The sequence below is a fragment of the Mirounga leonina genome, unplaced genomic scaffold, assembly GCF_011800145.1.
Source record: "Mirounga leonina isolate KUSES-001 unplaced genomic scaffold, KU_Mleo_1.0 Mir_180, whole genome shotgun sequence".
Classification (NCBI taxonomy): Eukaryota; Metazoa; Chordata; class Mammalia; order Carnivora; family Phocidae; genus Mirounga; species Mirounga leonina.
Genome location: NW_023270469.1, coordinates 2,442,590 through 2,462,637, shown reverse-complemented (window position 1 = coordinate 2,462,637; position 20,048 = coordinate 2,442,590). Strand labels below are relative to the sequence as shown.

Genomic DNA, 20,048 nt, shown 5'->3' with positions numbered 1-20,048 from the left:
GGACGATTCTCTCTGTTGGAAACCTCTGTTGAGCTCGACTTCTCCGGACATCTGGGATGAGGTGGAAAGACATCTTGAGCCTAAGTTCTCTGTGGGTTCTTTTTTGTGCTCACAGGCTGGGTTTGCCCGCACACGCATCTGTGGAGGGGCTTTGTACGGAGCCTCGGGCCAGAGACAAGGCAGCGGGCCGCCCAGGGGAAGCTCCCGGCCCTCAGGGCTGACCCAGCCTGGCACAGCGCCCACTGGCTTGAATCGCTGTCTACATTTCCCGGGTGCTGTTCTGTGGGAGGTGGGAGAGGGATAAATGCAAGTGACCTAAGGTCTCAGGGACGACTTGAGTTTTATGCGTGCATATGACTCCCTCAGCTCCAGCTAAACGCGGGTTCTGATCCGTGAGCCTTAAGACCCTGCCAGGCACTGGGTGACTGACCCCATAACAGAGACTGGATCCCACGCCCCCCTCTTTGACCCGGTGACAAAGCAAAGTCCTGAAAGGAGTGAACCAGATCCAGGAGCAGACTGAGCGTGCACACTTCACATGGGGTCGTCCACCGGCGACTCTCTCCCGGAGTCGCGCTCAGCCCCCACTGCTCCCTCTCTCGCTCAGGCTACATTCCTGGGAATATTCACCATTTGTTGTTAGCTAATCAGTCAGTGGAACTGTCCAGGTTGGAATCCAACAACGCTCAGGTATGATGACTCCACCCTGCCCGACACCTTCTCTGCCAGAGACCAAGGCCGTAAGTGGATGTCTACTTTCCCTGCTCCCACCTTCTCTGCAGCCCAGCCTCCCCCCTGAATTGTATGTGTTGGCTTCCTTCGCTCCAACCATAAAAACACTAAAATAATCAGAGATATAAACAAGGGTATGCATGCTTTATAAATAAGAAAAACTAGAAGTAGCCTAAACGTCAAGAAAAGGGATTGACTGAATCATTTAACACATTATCTGTTAGATGGAAGAGACGCAGCCATTAGAAACTGTATTTCTGCCTGTGAACAACGGGAAGTCATCACCATTGAAGAGTAATTATAAGGACAAGGTTGCAAAACGCCACAGAGAACAAAACATTGATTTTGTTAAAAAATATATATATATATATATTCATATTCCATAACGGAAAGCTCCAGGAAATGGTGTCAACATCTTAACAGGTTGGTGGCTGGGTATGGAGCTGTGGTGTTCTCTCTTCTGATGTGTTCTTTAGTGGTGTTGTCGACACAGGGCTCTAAAGTCAAGATTTCTGGGTTCAAGTCCCAGCTCTGCTGGTAGCAAGGTTCTGAGCCCATGGGTGCCTCAGTTTCCCCTTCGTAAAAGCGGAAGTGATATGACACCTCCCTCCTAGGGCTAGGGGGTAGGTCTGATAAGGTGCTGTGGCACAACTGAAGGTCCTGAGAGTTTGGGGTGAGATGGCCACAGGGACCCACCGCGAGGATAAACCTGGCCAGGCTATGACATGGCTCCCCCACCCCACTCAGGTGTACATACGTGCACACATGTGTGCACGCATGCACACGCACGCACGCACACACACTTTCCTCCATTCCAAACCTGACTGGACTTCTGATCCTATCCGAGCGCTCCTAGGCCATAGAAGGGCCTTTGCCGCCCTCTGTATTCGCTGTCGCGCCGCGCCCCCCCGCAACCCGGCCGCTGAGGGAACAGGCGGGCAAAGGAGCCACAGGTGAGGAAGCCCCTTCTCTGTGAACCCAGAGGCTCCTGGCGCCCAGCATCCACTCGCTGTGGAAGTCCCCGGCTTGGGGCCTCCACAGGGCAGCATCCTCGGATACGGAAGGGCAGGGCTGACCGCAGGTGGGATCGGGGAAACGCCCCTACTCCGAGTTTTATTCAATGAAGTCCCCTGTTGGGTCCCACCCCATCACATTATACCTGCCCTTATTCAAAAGGAAAAAACAAAACAAAACGGCACGCTTGATCCCGTTCTGGATAGGCACGCACACCGTTTGGGATTTTCTAAATGACAGCACCTGTTAATTGTCTGGTTAGGTATGACCTATTAAACATTTACCGCCCATTTCCTGTACATGTCTGGCGAGGCCAGCAGGAAATTTAGAACAAATTAAGCAGCAGCTGCAGTCCGTCGTGCTTTAATGGCCCCGCCATGATTCTGCGCGGCATTGTAAATATGAGGGGCAGATCTATTAGGGACAGGCGGGTTCCATCAAGAAAGCCTCCGCCTCCCCGTCCTCCTGCCAACCGGGCCCGTAAAGTTAAATTGGCCAGCACGCATCTCTCCCTCCCCGCTTCCCCCCACACCCGTCCATCTGAGGGGAGGCTTTCTCATGTCCACACCCCCTCACCCCTCCCCACCGTTCCCACACGATTTCACATGTGGTCCGAGAGGGGCACTTCCTGCCGTTATAAAAAGCAAAACCGAGACCCCAGCAAAAACAGGCTGTGCGCAGAACACCCAAGTCGACAGTGTGAGAGAGGCTAATCCACTCCATATGACAAACAGCAGTGGCCCAGGGGCAGACCCAGGCCCGAGGAGAGCTCGCCGCAGCCCGTCCCCCACCCCCACTCCCTGCTCAAGTGGACCCTTCAGAACAGGAGAAAAATATTCTTAGGAGCACACCCCTAACTTTAAACTGATTATGTTTGGGTTTAATAGCCTACCATGCATTGTTCTTTCTTCACTTTGAAAATAAACTCTAGGAAGCATTAACGCAAATACAATATAAACACGCTCGTTCCTACATTTTCGCATCTCCTGGGTGTGCTCTGGCTCTCTCCGAAGCCATGGCTTAGCCTGATGTGAGAACCAGATGGATCTTGAAACGGGAAGCTTTGCAATTCTCACCGTGTGAGCAGACAGCTGTCCAGGTGATCTGAGGGAGGAGAGCGCCCCACAACACGACTCGCATAACCGCTTCTACCGCCTCGAAACAGTGAAAACTTCAAGGGCTGCTCTTTCCGGCTGCTCTGCAGAAAAATGCCAAATATTACCTCGGTTATCGAGGGAGGTGTGACCAGAGATTTAGATTTAAAAGAACATATCCTGTGGTAACCATACTTCAGTCAATACTTTTAAATTTCTGGCTCATGTCAGATGCTGGATCCCTGACTCAGTCATTCGGTCCCTGCTGCTAGCCAGCCAGGGGGACGACCCCTTTCCACAGCTGCTCCCCAAGGAAACTGGGCCTGAACATGCTTATCAGTCACCACATCCAAAATAGAACCCTTCTACTTCCTGTTTCCTACTTCCTGCTTCCTACTCCCCAGTTCCATAAACCATTCTTGAGAGGTGCTAAAAATGGAAAGGACAAGATGAAAGAATTAGCCAGAAGATTTATACCAGCCCATAAAAGTCCCCTCAGTGTTCCAGAGACTAAATTGTCAGCTCTACTTTAATTGAACCTTTTACTGAGTGGTTAATCTGAATTTTGTCTATAATTCCATTAAAACCTACTAGGCCAACTGTTTGTGGTTTGGTTGTTCTGGATGACTTGACAAATTAGTCTAGTAAATTTTGGGTGTCTTAAGTACTAAATTAGGTCATTTGTTTAATGAGCCAATCCACTGCCCAGAGTTTGACCCCAACCCACTAGGGTGAGTTCACATGGAGTTCCAAGGCAGAGCCCTCATTTGTCTTATGCTTCCAGAGAAACTGCTCTGGTGAGGGCTGACCATGGAATTCCAACCTTAACATTGATTTGTTAGTGATGATTAGCAAAGTAAATTCCTTTCTTCATTTTCCTTTCTATTCTCCTCTTCCAGTGTTGTCACTGCCGTAATCACCACCATCACCATCCCGTCATCACCATCACCACCATCCTCATCATCACCACCATCACCTCCATCACCACCATCATCCTCATCAACATCACCACCGTTACCTTCATCATCACCATCGTCACCATCACCACCATCCTCATCATCACCATCATCACCATCATCCTCATCAACATCACCACCGTTACCATCATCATCACCATCGTCACCATCACCACCATCCTGATCATCACCATCATCACCATCATCCTCATCAACATCACCATGACCACCATCATCCTCATCCTCATCACCATCACCAGCAACACCCAGTCCCACATGGAGCACTTAATATGTGTCAGCACCCAACTGCTCAGCGCTCTGGGTACCCTACCCAACCCTTACAATGAAATAGTGCCAACATTAGCCTTATTTTCCAAAAGAGAAAATAAATCTTAAAAATGCTCATTTTCCCAAGAGCACATTCAGTCACTCATACTCACACATTCATTCATTAACTCTTTCAACAAGTATTTAGTAAGCATCTACTAGGTACCAGGCAGTGGGGATCCAGAGCTGATTAAACCATAGTTACAACTTCCAAGGGCTTCACCATTCAGTTGAAGAGAGTCATGAATATTAATAAATGTAATGTAATTCTGTAATGTAATTATCATAATTCAGTAGACCAAAGTACACCTGGGGCACAAAGGAATAAGTAACCAACTTTGTCTCTAAAACATTCCCTGAATTATGTATATGAATTCCAGCCTTTTCGACGATATCCATTCACTAACATAATATCCACCCAGAAGGTCGTGTGTATGAACTTGTTACCTTCTGAGAATCAGAAACTCCCTTAGCAGGCTCTTCTGTGTGTGTATAGTACAGAGGGGCTGACATTCATAGCTGTGACTCAGAAGAATGACCACCTTTCCTAACCGCACTGTGAATTAGCCACCACTCCTCTCTGGGAAGGACTGTATGGCTGATCTAGCCATGAGTACCAGAATGGCATGGACAGTGTCATTTTCCTTCACGACCCGCTATGCTAAACACCGAACGGGGGACACCACAGGTTCTGAAGAGATGTTGGTTGACTTGATTAGCTTTGATTTGATTGGGTTTTCTGGAAAATCAGTTCTCTATATAGGTTCTAGGTAGTGACTCTATTAACCAGGGTGGGGCTGCTTGTTTCCAGCCCAAATGGGATGACATGAGCTTGGTGCAGACTCTCCAGTTATGACCATCTTGACTCAAGAAATAATCTTAGGTTTAGATATGCTCAGAACCTTAATTCAGCAAAAGAGAGAATAAGAGCGTTCTTCTCTTATTATTACCTTCTTGAATATCCCCCATGCTTGAGAGCATTTCATTTCCTATCTGACCTGCTCTACACATTTAAGGACCGACCATTCCAACGCTGGCAAGTAGTCAATCCATAACACACCCTTCTGAGCCGTGATATTTGGTTTTGTTATTTTACAAAGGGCTCCTGAGACACTGAGCTGAGAGGAGGGACTTCTGGGGGGCGGTAGCCCAGTCCCCTTCTGGCAGCCCTGGCTGCACATTCGTGTGACAACTGTGACGTGAGTATCTGAGAGGCAGCATCCCGAGTCCACCTGCACCAGCTCCCACCCACATTTCTCTGCCCTGTGTCTCAATAGGCACCGACGAGGGGATTAAGCATTTAGGAAAAACAAGAACCAGTGGGCAATCACCTCATGTACTCAGACTACGGATGATAACAATGCAGATGAAACTGTCCATTTAAGCTTTTCGTATTTGCTGCAAGTACACAAAACCTCAACTCAGACACACACACACGTACGGGAGGGCAGGGATTTGTGCACATGCACACACATTGATGTGGACCTTGGAAATGATACATGAAGGTAGAGACAGTCTCATGAACCAACAGGGGTCCAAAGGAGACTCTAACGTTGTCTAACTTATGATTCCACATCACCTTCCTGCCCCATTCTAGTCTCTACTGATACATCCCTTCTCTGAACTCCCTGGAGTGTGCCAGTCACCCCATCTAGGCTGTAGGTCAGTGGGGGGGGGGTGCTGTGCTTTTCCCTCCATTTTAATTGACATTATAAATACACGGGGAAGTGCACAATCAGTAAGTGTGCAGCCTAAGTATACCCTGGTGTTGCCACCACCCAGATCAAGTACGGAGTATTTCCACTCCCCCAGTGAGCTCTCTGTGAAACCACCCTCCTTCTGCCTGTCACCCCTGAAATGAGCAGAACCTAGGGGCTCAAAGCACTGGCCTGCTCATGTGGCATCCTTCATGGCTGTGTGATATTCCTTTATCAGATGCCTCACTTCTCCAAACGCTTCCTCCATAAAATGATAGCGGCAATCACACTATCGACCCTCTCCAGCCAATGGCATTCTTTTGAGGATAAAGTGAGGAAATGCCCACAAAGTGCCTGCTCCACGGTAAATGCTGACGACCACTTAGCTAGGATTAGCATCGTCGCTGTAAGATGCCAGTACGGAAGGTGTTGGGCAGTTTAACGGCTCTCCCACGTGTGGGTGTGGGCACCCTGTTGTCTACTGTCCTCCAGAATTCCTGGTGGTGGGCTTCGCTGAGATGCTTATGGTTGCTAGTAGTTTGCTTATTCTTATCCAGCTGTGTGGGGTAAACTTGGCTCCTCTGCCCCTGGTAGGAGCGCTTGGGAGGACATCACGCCCGGGAGCTCTGGCGTCCTTGCAAAGCCAGAGAGGACTAGAGGCAAACGATGAGAGGGCCCACCTCCCCGGCACCACGGGCTCACTCCTTCTCCGGATTCAAAGGGCTGGGCTGCAAGCTACACAGCAGGATGTCCTCCTTGTGGCCCTTCCCTTTGCTTTTCGGTTTCAGCAGGGGAAGCCCCCTCTCCCGCACTTCTTCCCACCCCTCTGGACTAGCACCACTCTCCACACTCAACCCTGCCCTGGTGCCCTTTGCCACGCAGCCTGTCAGGTTTCGATTAGGCCAGGGGAACACCACAGGAAATGAGTCAAGGAAAGGAAGGCTGTGATGTTTTTTAATTTCGAATACCAGATTTATTTATTTATTTTTTAAATGGCAGCGTCCCAGCAGTGCCAGGTCGAGGAGGAATGCAAAAAATGTGTAACTCGAAACGTTTGAGGAGCAGCTAGATCCTCCAATTGTTTCTGATAAAAACCCATTGGAAGCTCTCAGCTGTCCCCTGGGAAGACATCTGCCGTGGGAGGCGGACGCCGGGATCATGTCCAAGGTCGGGGTGGGAAGTGGTCAGGTTCCGACCACCACGGCCAGCCTTCCTTGGGCTCCTCAAACCTCTGTCTACTGGCCTGGCTGCAAGGGAGCTGCACGGACCTGGACCCGTCCCTGACCTTGCTGACCCCCAGACTCCAGAGGGGGTGTCATGACTGTTTAGTGAGGCTCAGTTTCCTCTTTTTGCCAAAAGCATGATTTGAATTGAATATATGGGTCATCTAAACCCTCCTCGCCTCCAATGCCATAAGAACTGCCTGTCAGTAGAAGCTGGCCGGTCAGGATCCCGCCAGAGACACAGAATCAGCAGGAGAGAGATAGTAAGAGATCAATTTCAGGGGATTGGCTTAGTGAAGGCGGGGCCCGCCGGGCGAGTCCAGCATCCGCAGGCCCCTGGCCGGACCTCTCGGGCGTGGGCTGGAGCCGCCGTGCACACGCGGGGCTTCTCCTTCTCCAGGGAAGCGTCAGCTCTGCTCTCGGGGCTTCCAGCTGAATGAGCCAGGGCTGCAGAGACAATCCAGAACCATCTCCCTGCTGAAAGTCACCTGATCGGGGACCGCAGTCCCATCCGTGCAGGACACTGTCCCCACGGCACAGAGGAGTGTTTGATTACAGAGATGGGCTCGGCAGCCTCACCAAGCTGACACACTGTGGCAACCGAGGCACGGTTCAAATCTGGGCAGGCTGGCTCCAGAGTCCACACTGGTACTATTTCATTATTATTATTATTATTAAGTCAATAGAATTTATTTTTAGAACAGCTGTAGGTTTACAGAAAATCCGAAAAAGAAAGTTCAGAGTCCCCACCTGTCCCTCTGTGTCCCTTATGCACAGAGTCCCTGTGACTAACATCTTCTGCTACATTTATTAGAGTCGATGAACCCACACTGATACATTATCATCACTCAAAGTCATAGTTCCCCTTAGGCTTCACTCTCGGCGGTGGACATCTTCTGGGCTTGACAAATGTATAATGATGTGTATTCACCATTACAGCATCACAGAAAGATCTCACTGCCCTGAACATCCTCCGTGCTCTGTCTGTTCGCCCTGTCCACGCACACTCCTGCCACTGATCTTACTGTCTCCATGGTTTTGCCTTCTCCAGAACACCACAGAGTTGGAATCCTGTCTTATGTGGTCTTTTCAGACCGACCTCTGTCACTTAATGATATGCACTTAAAGGTCCTCCAGGTCTTCTCCTGGCGTGATAGCTCATTTCCTCTTAGCACCGAATGATAGTCCACTGTCTGGGTGTGCTGAAGTTCCTTTTTCCATTCACCCACTGAAGGACATCTTGGCTACTTCCGAGTTTTGGCAATTATAAATAAAGCTGCTGTAAACATCTGTGCACAGATTTTTGTGTGGACATAAGTTTTCAACTCCTTTGGGTAAATTCCAAGGAGCACGATTGTCGGATCATATGGTAAGAGTATGTTTAGCTTTGGAAGAAACCACTAAACCATCTTCCAAAGTGGCTGCACCATCTTGCCTTCCCACCGTCCCACCGTCCCACCGTCCCACCGTCCCACTATAAATAATGCCTCTCTTGAGTATACAGGCGGAGTATGCAGGCGGAGCTCAATGCAGGGGGCCGTGCAGGGCGGTCAGCCCCACCCCGCTCTCCGCGTCCACGGAGTCCAGCGTCTCTCTGGCAACCATCCCACTCCACCCTCTCTCAATTTTAGCTCAGGTCACGGCCAGTTCAGTTATTTGAATGTCTGCAGGAATCTGCGTCCTGCTGGTCTCCCGGTGGGGAGTCCGGAGGGGATACTGAGGATGCAATCATGCTGGTCTGGCCTGCACCCATGTTTCTTATTTCTCATTTGCAAATAAAAATACTCGGCCCCTCCAAGGCCCACAAACTGCCACCTCCCCAGCTGGCCACGCACTGCAGCCATGGGGTAAGGCAGCCGCAGCAGGGCCTGGGACACGGGAGCACCTGCGAATCCCAGCACGGAGGCAGCCACGTCCAGGGAAGGCCTGTGCCTGTCCCTGGGCCTCACTGAGCACTTTCAGACATGGGAGTCATTTTCCAGGGGTTGCGGTTGAGGAGGCCTGGCTGTCCTCGGGTGAACGTCTGTGGAGCACTTACTACACGCCTCGTGGAGCACGTTGCTGGCATCTCGTGACGTGGATGCCGCATGTCCCCACTTCACAGACACGAACCTGAGGCTCGAGGCGGATACGTGACCTGACCGAGACCACGCAACCGCGGAGACCACGCAACCGCGGAGAGCACAGAGTGGGGCTTCAGGCCCAGCTTCCTTGACGCCTGGGCGCACAAGACACCGCAGTCCACGAACAACTACTGAGTGCCTACTGCATACTGTGCACACACCGATTCTCCTTGGAGTCCTAAACTCGGTGGGGCAGCTGTCACCTCCCCACTGCGCAGACACCAGGAAGGAGGCCAGGGCACGGGAGCAAGATCTGGTTAATAGCAAGCCCGACTCTTCCCACTTGGGGACAGGAGTCTGGCATCCATTGGGTTCCCACCTCAGCCCTTCCTGGACCATCTGCATGACACTGGTTTGACTATCCCACCCGCAAGACTGAAACCACAGAGTGCCTTCTTCACAGGCTTCCGGAAACCCCCAGCCCAGAGCCCAGGCACAGAGAGCATAAGTTGCCATTTCTATTACTCCCTCTCCCCATTCTGGTCTCAGTGGGAAGAGGCAGGTGGCAGCCTCCGGCCAGGACCCTTCTCAATGGCGAGAAGGAGACCTGCCCTCTATACCCAACCGTGAGAAGCCCCTTCCCACCTCCTGTTCTGAACGGCAAACATCCCTCGACTTCCCAACCCCAGAGCCAGGTCCCGCTGAGAGCGGGGAGCTCATGGAGCAGACAGAGCTGGAGCCAGCACTGAGTGCCATGAAAGCCACCCGAGCTCTCCGGCCAGAACAGACCCCAGGGGGACGTGCTGGATGGGGCAGAAGTCACAGCAGTCTGAGAGCGTCCAGCTTTCCGACGGGTTCTGCTTCACGTGAATATGGCTTCCCTTCTTAACCAGATCGTTAAGACGCTTGGGCCAGGCTCCCGGCCACGACCCAGAGTCCCTCCTGCCCACCCGAGCGGCACTTCCCCAGCAGCCTCCAGGAGGCCCCAACCTCCTTTTTTAAGAGGTTCCAAATGGTCCCCAGTCGTGTCTTCCTTCCATGAGACACAGGCAATTTAGGTGTCATGGGGGCCTTTGTAGAGATGTCAATGGATTATTTCACGAGAAGGAAACCCCCTCTTTACACCCCAACGTGGCTTCTGCTATGGAGATGAAAGAACTGGGAAGGCAGGCCTGAAAACAGATAATTCATGGGACTGTCAGAGCGTGATCTGAATGACATTCACACCAGGCCGAGCCGGGGAGGGGGCTGCAGAGCCCAGGGGGTCTCGCTCCAGGGGGACGCAGGCCCGGCTCGCAAGTGCTGAAGTGATAATCCAGCCCACGGGGCCTGGACAAAGCTGGACATTTTGTCCTTGCTGTCAAAACGCCACAAGCTCAGGAGCAGATGGAGTGGTGTTGGCAGTCGTAAAACGCCCCCGGCCCACCAGGGACAAGCAGGTTAACAGAAGGGATTGGCGCCATGCATGTCATAAAAGCCCCACAGACCTGTCATGTTCCGATAAATCTTGATTCTGTAACGGAATAGCACTGTGGTTCCCAGCCTTGGGTTTCACAGGTGAGCCGTGGACTGATGGATGGTTTGGGAGCTGGGGGGACGGGGGGGGAGGACAGAGGAAACCTTACACGCCACCCCTACCCCCTCTCCGGCTCTCTAGCGCCAGGCAGGAAATCCAGGCTGCAAGAGGATATATGGGGCATTTGTTACCCGGATCCATGCTGGAATGCTGGAAGGCAACCAGGCTCCGTCCCCATCACTCGGCCCTCACGGTGGGTAAACCAGAGGAGCTTAATAAACACTGGCAGTTGCCCTGTCTCGGTGAGGCTCCTGGGCTCAACCGCTGGGTAAACAGAGGGCTAAGGGGGTGGGGTCCCTTCACTGCCCACGGGGCTGCACCCGCCCGCCCTGCACCCTGCACTGACCCCCACGCCTCAGGGAAGCGCTCCTTTCTAGGCTCCATCTGCCCAGAGGGGACACCTTTGGGTCATCTGTCCACGAAGAGCTGCCCTGTCCTGTGTCCCACAGTGGTGCCATCTTGCCCGCAAGACCCTTGTTAAACGTCCTCTCTGAACGCTTCCAAGTGAAGCATAAGACAGAGCGCTGGGGTCTGGTGGGGGCGGCAGGGGACGGGAGAGGGTGACATGGAGCCACGGCCCCCACACCCGGACGGGCGAGGGGCCTCGGCCGGCGGGGCTATGGTTCTGTGTGACTTCCATGCAGGAGCTGTACCTCCAACTTGGTCTCCCACTCAAGCAGACGTTTTGGAATGTGAGGGAGTGAGAGTGACTTGTTTACGGAACAACCCTGAGCCACTCTGAGCTGGGGGTACAAGCCAGTGCTGTCTAAGCAGTGACTGTCTCACGGGGGCGACCCAAAGGTTCCAGAGCCCAGAACGCCAAGGGTGCTGCTGACCGACTGGGTCCCGTGGGGGGGGTAGGTCTCCTCAACCGGCCCCGGGGGGACCCCATCCACGCTCGCCACCAACAGATACACCCCACCTCCTGGGCTGCTCTGCCCCTTGGCCTTCGGCGCCCTCGACGCTTAAAGACAGGTCATGAAAACCAGGGGGCCCGCCCTCCTCTGCCCCATCACGCAGCCGGCCGGTGGGAAACGCAACAAGACTGCGGGCCGCACGCTGGCGGCGAAGCCTGTCGGTAGCACCCCGCTCCCTGCTCAGACAGGCTGCTGGGGAGGCTTGCGCCCCGGGGCTGTCCTCATGCTCTGCAGCCAGGCCAGCTTCTCCGTTTGCGGTTCCCCTGGGTCACCTGCCTGGGAGCTGGGAACTCAGAAAAATGGAGGTGCAGCTGCCTTCAAGGGGACTGTGCACAGACTGGGGAGGGGGCGCTCACTAGCCTCCCCCCACTGAGCTCCAGTGTCCTCGTGACTCCAGGCCAGCCTGCCCTGCCCTCACCCCACCGGTCCTCTTGGGCTTCACACTGAGTTCCTCAACGTTCCTAAAGGGACCCTGTTCTCCTACCTCCTCATCTTGGCATACTCAGTTTTCTCTGCTGAAGCCCCTGCCCCCTCGTCCTCACTTGGACCCCAACTCCTCCTTTTACACCTCCTGTTCTGACTCAGGGCCTGCAATGTAGCCGATGGCTCCCTTTCCCCACTGCCCACTGCCCACCAGGATCCCCAGCAGGGTCCGCCTGCCCTCTTCTGCCCCCACCCCCTGGAACTGGGCCTCCCGCTCCCTGAGGGCTACAGCCCCAAGGTCCAAAGTGCCCCCCACACCCTCGCAGTTCCAACCAGAATGGCAGTAAGCACGGCCCCCCAGAGGAGACAAGGAAGGCCCTGAGGCATCTTGGAGGCGGTGGGGACTCTGGACCAGGACGGATGAGACACAGGGGTCGTCAATGGAATGTGCACCAGAGACAGGAAGCGGAGTGGGAAGTGCTCGGGCCGTTGGGAATGGGCACTTTGGGGGTGGCAGCTAAAGGGACGAGGGGTCTTTTTGGGGTGACAAAGCGTTCCGGAACGTATTGGGATGAATATTCTAAAAGCCACTGGATCGTACATTTTAAACGGGTGACCTGCGTGGCGTGTGAACGGTCCCTCAGCACGGCTGCTACAGAAGTAATGAATGAAGAACGGAATCCCACAGCCCATCCCAGGCGGCCGTGGACACGAGCAGTGCTGGGCTGGCCTGGACCTGGCCTAACTGTGCTGCTTGCTGACAGGGGGCCTTGTCCCTCCGGCCTCCTGGGCCACCGTGTCCTCGTGTAGAAAGCGGTGATGAGCTGGACGTCCGTCCAAGGACACCGAGACACATAAATATAAGGAAATGAAAGGAAAGTACGTGGCCCAGCAGCCACTGTAAATTCTCAGCAAACAGTATGAAAACCAACAAGAAGAAAGTGATTCTGGCTGCCTGAGCCCTGCATGAATCCAGGGGGACCAAGCGTCCCGCTCATTCCGCACTTGCTCCTCCACGGTGCCGAGCGGTGCCGTCAGCACCTGATTCTGCAGAGGGGAGCGGGCCTCCTCCCCGGGGGTGGCGGGCAGCCCACCACCCGGTCCTCAAGGCAGCGCGGAGGCCTCTCCCAAGATAAGCGCCCGCCTGTTCGCCCGCGCCCTCGTCATCTGTGCAAGATTTCTGGCCTGCAGGCTGCAGCTCCCACTGTCAGGAGGGGCCAGCGCCGCCACAAGATTAATGAAGGAGAAGGAAATGTAATAATGCACGGCCAGCCCGCCAAACTGCATAAATCTCTCTGGAGATCGCACAGGGGACGCAGTCCTCCCTCGCTGGGCCTTGAGAAAGGGCATCCTCCAGGTTAAACGGAGTCTGGGAAACAACGCGGGCCTGACATCACAGCTCACCTGCACACACAGGAGCCCGAGCCACGCAGGGGCCGGTGGCCGAGGAAGATCACTGCCCGGGGGGTGAGGGGGCCAGTAACAAGGGGAAAGCCAGCCGGAGGCAGCCGGGCCAATGGACGAAGACCCCAGCACGGGCTTCGGTTCAAATCCAGGCCTGCCTCTCACTAGCTCTGAGATGCTGGGCGGGTTTCTGTTTCTCTTGGCTTCAGCGTCTTGTAAAATGGGGACAAGGACGGAATCCCCACAGGGTGCTCTTGTGGGGCTGGGCCGCATGGCCTCAGAGGGGCTGCTCTTACGGCCGTGCACTGGCTCTGCCTCATCTCCCTTCAGCCGGACACTCAGGAGAGAGGAATGATCTGTCCCATTTTACAGATGTGTGAACTGAGGCCCAGAGCAGGGCGCACTCATCCCAAGTCCCACAGCGAGGAACGCCCAGGCCTCGCTGCGCTGCCTTCTGGCGGCCTGAACGAGCAATTCAAAGTGCGGCTTTCCCTCCCTGTGACTCTTTCCGTTTTGACCCCGGGGCCTCCCACAAGGCTCACGGGCTGCCATTTGTTACGACTGCCTCCGGACCCTCAGCGGCAAGAACAAACGTCCCCCTCCCACCCTCCCATGGTCCCCACAGCACGCCACATGCAAGTGGCCTCAGATCTGCTCCGATGGGGGACTGTCTCCCTGTCCATCCCTCCTGCCACTGCCCCTCCTGACTGGAATCGTGAACCGCCGTTTCGGCCCTGCCTGGGGTCTGCTCGGTGTATGGGCAGCTCGGAGGTCGGTAACCCGAGCTGGACACCCACTGTTGCTGAGAAGGGGGGACCCCTTAATGGTTCTAGCAGATGCCGCAGGGAGGGAGAGGCCGCAGGCAGCCCCCAACTGCCCACCCGGAGATAACCCCTGACCCCTGCCTCTCTCAACGGGCAAGTCAAAAAGTCCGAGCACTGGGGAGGCCAATAAATCCTTGGGCGTCGGCCTCCCAGGATTCCGGCCTCCCGCCTGGGGGAAGGTGTTTAAGCTTCTTGAAAGAACTCGTTTGCTAACCCTGCAGGAAGCTGCTCAGGACCTGCTGGGACTGCGGACAGTCGGGGCTCTGGCGCAGGTTCTAGAACAGCGGTGCTGCAAAAAGCATCTGGGGGCGTGCGTCCCAGCACCACGCTGAGCAAGGCCACCGGGTGTGGGCGCCATGGAGGGTGCTGGCCGGCAGTGGGGGGGACCCCCAAGCTTCTCTTGCTGCTCGCCCCTGGGACGCCTGGGGGTGGAGGTCCCTGGCACAAAGGGGGCCGTTTACTATTCAAGAGAACGTCAGACTAGATAACAGGACGGATTTAAGACCATATATTCATATGGCTAAAATTCAAGGCACAAAAAGGCATTTCCCTGTGGCCTTTCCACACGGGCACCTGCCCGGGGTTCGAATACCTGGAAAGCTCGTAGGCACAGAAGCGGGTGACTGTATGCACGCATGTCCATGAGCACACACACTACACACGTAAGTTTGCACACACGGGAAGTCATTCCAGGGCGGGCCCCGTCTGCACAAAGGGAAGCACATTATACATACGGTTTGGAGCTTTGTGGTTGTTCATTCATCTGTTTTGAAGTTCCTTCCATGTTGTCATATAAAGAGCCCGTCGTTCTTCTTCATGGCTGTATACTATTTCCTGGGATGCCCCCTACTGATGGGGCCTTCCTGACAAATGTCACTTCTCCTTGGGTTCCCACATTAGGTGGCATCCCCACCGTGGCCATCTGGGACTCCAAGTCACTCCTGGCCCCGTCCCTCCTCGTCCCTCTCAATCTCTGTGCTGCCTTTTCTGGGGTCCAGCTCTGGCCTGAGGCTCTGTCGGTGGCTGGGTGACTCTCAATGTCCTTCTGCATCTTGACAAGCGCTCCTCTTGGTGACCTGACCCCTCTCACACACGGCACAGCTTCTCTCGTATGTCTGATGGGAACACAGTACGTGCTGGATCCACCTCAGTGAAGCGAGCGTAGGGAGAGTACGTCCTGGTGGGGGAAGTTGCCTCCACCTCCGCCACGGAGCATGGGGCATTCAGATCTGCCGGAGGGTACTGCACGCGGAGGAACAGGAGGGGCTCAAGGGAGGCCTGGGGGTGGGGGGACGTCTGACCCTCTGTGTATCAGCCGTGTAACCTGGGCCTCCTCCAACCACCTGTCCAGCAGCGGCCAGGAAGCCACGGAGGCCGCCGAGCACGGGGCGCCCCCACGGGAGGCAGAGCCCCTGGCCAGCCACCCCGCAGCTCTGAAGCCAGCCCCGCCTGGGTCCACGTCCTGGGCCCCCTTCCTCCCAGCGAGGCGACGCTAGGCAGATTCCCTCCCTCTCGGAGCCTCAGTTTGGGGATAATTCTAACAGTACCTGCCCCTCCAGCCCACGGGCTTGTTTGGACGAGTCAGTGAGATGGGGTTCGCCTGTCCAGCCGCCGCACCGCATGGCAAGTGCTCAAGACACTTTTGCTTTTACTGCTGTGCCGATGCTGTCGTGTGTGTGGCCGCCGTGGCCGCGGCTGTCCTCCCGACACCGCGGGCCTTCCGCACAGAGGCCCCGCGCCCACCGCAGCGCGACCCTGCGCACCCGACGCACTGCGAGCAGGTGCTGGGGATTGCCGCTTCCTCATTCCCTCCAGGTGCTCCCGGCTGCTTCCCCGCCCATCCTCACCTGTGGCCCCGCGAGGGAACACGCACGGTGCCTTTGCTGGGGGAGGCCTGCCCGCAGGCGGGGGGTTGAACCAAATGGCCTTTTGACCTCTCTCCCGCCCGAGCTGCGGGATTTGGGATCACCGGGCAAGCGCACGGGCCAACGACATTAACTCCTCTTTCCGGAAGTGCGAGGTGATTCAGCCTTAGCGGCTCTCAGGGGCTGTGTTAGATAAGACTTGCCTCAGGCTTTCCCCCAGGGCTCGTGGAAGTCTCTGGGTCTGTGTGACATCAGCTTGTGTCCTCCCGGTCCCACCAGTGACCTTCCACTGACCTTTGGAGACCGGCGAGAGAAAACGTCATCTTTCCCCTAACCCACTGAACTCTCAGAAATGACGAAGTGACAGAGGCCGCCGGGGCCTTTCCAGAAGGGCCTCGGCCCCCGCCAGCACCGAGGCTGAGAGAGAGCACCCACGCCCCGCCTCGCGCTGGAAACGGCCGAGATCTTCCTGAGAGGCTCTCTCCTGCGAGGCCCGGAAGAGCGAGCAGGAAGGCAGGGGGCCGGCCGATAGGCCACCTAAAGGAAGAGGAGGAAATGGCCAGCAGAGTCTAGACGCGTTATCTTGCCCCCCGTGCGGGCACCAGCCCCACGCTCATCCATCGTCCCTGGGACCGACTTCCTGCCGCAGGATTTACGCCAATGACTTCACCCTCTTGCTATCTCGACTGTCCCATTGCTGCCCGCTCGGGGCTCGCAGGAATTAGGGGCCAGATAACAAGTCTAGACAGCTCAGAAGTTTTAAACGGATTGTTCTCCAGGGGGAGGAGGATGGCTAGCAACTAGCTCTCGGGCCCGAATGCTGACACCCTGGAGCACGCTCACATGCCGAGTGTGTGTGGAGCGGGTGAGGCATTTGCTCTCCCCGTGCGGCCCCAGCACCCCGAGGCTGAAAACGGGCACTCGCGGCACAGTCGGGGGCCCCCCCCCCCCCCCCGGCTGCGCCTGGCTCAGGTGAGGCACCCGCGGCTGCCTCGGCTTGTGCAAACCACAGGCCACGATGAGCGGCAAATGGAAGTCCACCCAGCGCAGCTCCAGCTTCCCTCCACGTGGTCGCTGCTCGGAAGCACTAGTTCAAACACTAAGTGTCTCACGGGAAGGTGTCATGGTGCCCCTGCTTTGCAGGTGAGCTGGACACACACCTTTCCCTGCCCGTGGGGCTGCACCCGCCTGAGGCCGGCTGTCCCACAGGTAACCTGGCAGCCCCCTTTCCCTCCTTCTTCCGCCCGGTTACGGGCTGAATTGTGGACGCCTCGCTCCCAGGACCTCAGAATGTGACCTTATTTGGAAATAGGATCCTTGAAGATGTAATTAGTTAAGATGAAGTCATACTGGCATTGGCCTCCAATCTAACATGACTGCGTCCTTATAAAAACGGGAAAGGCGGACACAAACACGCACACAGGAAGAACAGTGAAGATGAGGGTGGGCGTGGGGCGATGCATCCACCAGCCAAGGGACATCGAAGAGGCCAGCAAACCACCGAGAGCCGGGGGAGAAGCCTGGGACACAGTCTCCCCCATGGGCCCAGGAGCAACCAGCGGCCCTCCACCAGTGCCATGAGAGCTGGCGGGCAGTGGTCCCAGGTGAAACCCTATGAGGGTGATCCATGCAGTTCCCCCGAGGCCCAGACGGAGGGAGCCCTGCTGCCCACACTGGTCACCCTGAACTGGTTCCTTCTTTTCCCCGTCGTCTGCCTCACCCCTACCACCGCCCCCTGCCTCCTGAGGCCACCTCCCAAATGAACCCCTTGCTCTCACGCCTGAACCCGGTCTGCACGGGGTCCAGACTGAGACCCTGGCAGATCACAGAGCTCTGTGCAGAGAAACCAGGGTGAGAACATATATCCAGGCTGCACGCTGGGTTCTCTGGGTCTCTCAACAGAATATCTGCACCCACATTAAAACCGGTGTGATGGGTGTCACGGCAGAAGCCGCTACATTACCCACCCTGCTTCTTAGGTGAGAATACTGATTGTAACTAGACTTGGGATGGTCCAGCCCAAGGACTCACCATCTCAGAATCCACCCTTACTAAAGACACAAGGTCCCAAGTAGATATGACTGTGTCTCTCTTCTGGCCAGTGGGGTGGAAGGGAGCATGATGTCCAGCTCCAGAATGTGCTGCATCCTGCATCCGATGCAGACTGCTGAAGGGATCTCCTGCCTTCCTCCTCCTCCTCCCCTCCTCCCCTCCTTCTCTTCTTCTCCTCCTCCCCTCCTCCTCGTCCTCCCCTCCTGGTCCCCTCCTCCTCCCCCCTTCCTTCTCCTCCTCCCCCCTTCCTTCTACTCCTCTTCTTCCTCCTTCCCTCCTCCTCCTCTTCCTCCTCCCCCTCCCCCTTCATTCTCCTCCTCCTCCTCCCCTCCTCCTTCTCTTCCTGCTCTTCTCCTCCTCTTCCTCCTTCCCTCCTCCTCTTTCTCCTCCTCCTCTTCCTTCTTCCCTCCTCTTCCTCCTACCCCTCCCCCCTCGTTCTCCTCTTCCTGCTTTTCTCCTCCTCCTCCCCTCCTCCCCATCCTCCTCTCCTGGTCTCCTCCTCCTCCCCCCTTCCTTCTCCTCCTCCTCCCCTCTGCTTCCTCCTCCTCATCTCAGACTAAAGAAGGGTGTGGTTGAAAAATGCTGCAGAGTCTACTATTGATATTTCTCCATCAGAGCCAACTTGAAGCTTGTGACTCTAGCAACCCTTTCATCCATTTCAGAGAGCCAAAGACAGCTTTCATTTGCATTAATCCAAAAATAATAAAGTGAGAGAAATTGTTTTAAAAATTTGGGAAAGAATATGGGTGAATCCCAGAACTGATGAGTCCAGGAAAGACGAGGATGTCAGAAGCAGCCTGTCCTGATAAAACTGGAAAGTACGCCCCTCCAACAGGTGAGGGGTGACCTGACACATGGCGTGGGGGTCACTGGAAGGCCCGCTTGCCTGAACCCACAGGAGCCCCATTTGGAGGAATTTCCTAAAATGACAATGAGCAGGAACAATGGGTGAGTCAGGTCTTTAATTGCCAGAAACGATCTGGATTTTCATAGCGATGTTGAAGTGTTTAGAAAGTCTGTGTTACATAAAGATAAACTCATGAGGGCCAGAGGCTGAGGAGCAGCCAAGAACAGTTAGGAATTTGCGCTCCGCACTGTCTCCCATGGAGGGTTAGCAGTGTGTTTTTGAGGCATGGAACAGGACCGGTTTATATCGAAGACACCGCCCCCCTGCCCCCCTTGTTGGCTGCACAATGGCCAGGTCAGCAGCTGTGTCTCATCCCAGCAGATCTGGTGTGTCACTAGGATTGGAGGGAGGAGCTTGGGACTCCTGGAAATGACCGTGCTGGCACATCTCTCCTCCTAGGGACAAAAGCATGTGCTTAGGGTCAGACCTGGCCAGAACTCTCCTTGATACTCGCTAGCTGTGTGCACTCAGGCCAGACGTTTGGCCTCTCTGAGCTGCACTTGACACACCTCTTAAATGAACTCAAGATTGGGTTCTGTGAAGATTGAAGGAAATAACATAAGTACCGGCTAAAGACCTCATCTGCTTAGGCAGCTCTGACAAAACATCACAGACCAGGGCTTAGAAAAAACAGATGTTTATCCCTTACACTCCTGGAGGCGGGAGATCAGGGTGCCAGCAGGATGGGGTGGGGGATACTCTTCCAGTCTCAGACTTCTGGCGGGGTCCTCATATGGAGGAAGGGGTGAAGGAGCTTGCTAAGATGTCCTTTAGAGGGTGCTAATCCCACTTACGGGACCCTACCCTTATGACCTAGTCACCTCCCAAAGGTCCAGCTTCCTAATACCATCATCTTGGGCATCAGATTTTCAACAAATGAATTTCAGCTGGAAGACCATAGTAGGTAATATCTGGTGTATGCATTGGGTGTGGTGTGAGTGTGGTATGAAGTGTGGTATGAAGTGTGGTGTGAG

At 55.1% G+C, this 20,048-nt stretch overlaps 1 long non-coding RNA gene across 1 annotated transcript in view; it reads right to left on the bottom strand.

Annotated features, from left to right (window-relative positions):
* The window catches only part of LOC118023489, a 149,173-nt gene extending 133,629 nt beyond the window's left edge, over nucleotides 1–15,544 (bottom strand). Inside the window, exons 1-2 of the long non-coding RNA XR_004682827.1 lie at nucleotides 14,985–15,544; nucleotides 2,823–2,944 (exon numbers count right to left, since the gene is read on the bottom strand). This is a non-coding gene — a long non-coding RNA (uncharacterized LOC118023489). The remainder of the gene's footprint in view (nucleotides 1–2,822; nucleotides 2,945–14,984) is intronic.
* Between the last annotated feature and the right edge of the window lie 4,504 nt (nucleotides 15,545–20,048).